General features: G+C 36.7%; 1 protein-coding gene across 1 annotated transcript in view; it reads right to left on the minus strand.

The window, feature by feature from the left end:
* tomm20b (translocase of outer mitochondrial membrane 20b) overlaps positions 1-2275 on the minus strand; it is a 575852-nt gene that overhangs the window by 397828 nt on the left and 175749 nt on the right. The gene's annotated exons all lie outside the window — the stretch shown is intronic.

The raw sequence follows: 2275 nt of genomic DNA on the forward strand, positions 1-2275 counted from the left end.
ATTTACAGTTTTCCCCTATTAAAGTTGGTTTTCCATGGATGATATATTCATTCATTCATTTTCTTTTCGACTTAGTCCCTTTATTAATCTGGGGTTGCCACAGCAGAATGAACCGACAACTTATCCAGCATACGTTTTATGCAGCAGATGCCCTTCCAGCTGCAACCCATCTCTGGGAAACATCCATACACACTCACTCAATAAGGACAATTTAGCCTACCCAATTCCCCTATAGCGCATGTGTTTGGACTGTGGGGGAAACCGTAGCACCTGAAACCCCACGCCAACATGGGGAGAACATGTGAACTCCACACAGAAATGTCAACTGACCCAGCCGGGACTCCAACCAGCGACCTTCTTGCTGTTAGGCGACAGCACTACCTGCCCCTACTGTGGACGCTTTCTGCTATTTCTGCCGAGAATTTTTGTAAAAGTTTGAATTTCTGCTAAAACCTTAATATATGAAATAAAAAATATTTTATTTAACAATCTTTATCCAATTAGATTCACTTTATTTGGTAAATAAAGCAAGTTTGTCATATAATATATCTAGTAAAAGACAGAAAATATTACAGTACAAACTGCATTGTACATTAATCAGATGAACATTTTCACATTAGTCAATAATATTACTGTAATTAAGTAAAACACTGAATATAGATTTACACACATTTACTCAAGTAACTAAACAAAATTAATGATGGATTAAAAATCTGCGGAAAATCATGCATAATATATATATATATATATATATATTCATTCATTAATTTTCTTGTCGGCTTAGTCCCTTTATGAATCCGGGGTTGCTACAGTGGAATGAACCGCCAACTCATCCAGCAAGTTTTTACGTAGCGGATGCCCTTTCAGCCGCAACCCATCTCTGGGAAACATCCACACACACATTCATACACTACGGACAATTTAGCCAACCCAAATCACCTGTACCACATGTGTTTGGACTGGGGGAAACCGGAGCACCCGGGGGAAATCTACGTAAACGCAGGGAGAACATGCAAACTCCTCACAGAAACGCCAACTGAGCCGAGGCTCAAACCAGCGACCTTCTTGCTGTGAGGCGACAGCACTACCTACTGCGTCACTGCTTCGCCCATTTATATAGTTGAAGTCAGAATTATTCGCTCCCCTTTGGACTTTTTTTTTCTTCTTTTTAAATATTTCCCAAATGATGTTGAACAGATTCAGGAAATAGTTTTTGGTTTTATTTCGGCTAGAATAAAAGCAGTTTTTATTTTAATCAATATTATTAGCCCCCTTAAGCTATTTTTTTTCAGTAGAAAACAGAACAAACCATCGTTATACAATGACTTGCCTAATTACCCTAACCTGCCTAATTATCCTAGTGAAGCCTTTACATGTCACTTTAAGCTGTATAGAAGTGTCTTGAAGAATATCTAGTCTAATATTATTTACTGTCATTATGATAAAGAGAAAATAAATCAGTTTTCAGAGATGAGTTATTAAAACTGTTATGATTAGAAATGTGCTGAGGAAATCTGCTCTCCGTTAAACAGAAAACGGGGGAAAAAATAAACGGGAGGCTAATAATTCTGAATTTAACTGTATATTTAGTTTAACCAATGTATTACACATACACATACACACACACACACACACACAACACGTCTGATATGAGGAAAACAAAATGATTTAAAAGTTCTGACGAGTACAAAAATCCATTTGCATCATTTAAGCACATACAGACACTTAAATATTCTATCAAATATCAAACTAATTTGTGTAACTTGAAGCAAACAACACAAAACATCACAGAATACATCAATTTATTAATAGTGACGTACTTACGGACAGTCCTGCCGTTTTCCCGCTAAAATGAGGGGATGTGATGAGGGAATAAAATAATTAACAAATTCCCATAAAAAATGTGTTTAGTTTGAAACATTTAGTTAAAATAAAAGAATAAACACCTTGTGTTCATATTTACCTCATAAACGTTCAGTTTTACGTTGAACAATCTCGGCAGTAAAACGACGAAGATTAGCATACACTGAACTAACGGAGACAAATGAGTGTAAATCACTTCAATTTGATATTTGCAAGCATTTTAGACGCTTTTTTGTACATAAATCCGTGTAATTACAATGTTATTTTAATGGTCTGAATCTCTATGTTGGTTTTAACAAACATTATCGACAGTTTACTCGTCATAACGTTACCTGAAACTGCCGAAGTTTGAGTTTGACGCCGGGCGAGAGGCGGGGCGGGGTTTATATGACAGCTGCAGGAAGGCGCATGC

The sequence above is a fragment of the Danio rerio genome, chromosome 11 (assembly GCF_052040795.2).
Source record: "Danio rerio strain M-AB ecotype USA chromosome 11, GRCz13ab, whole genome shotgun sequence".
Taxonomy (NCBI): domain Eukaryota; kingdom Metazoa; phylum Chordata; class Actinopteri; order Cypriniformes; family Danionidae; genus Danio; species Danio rerio.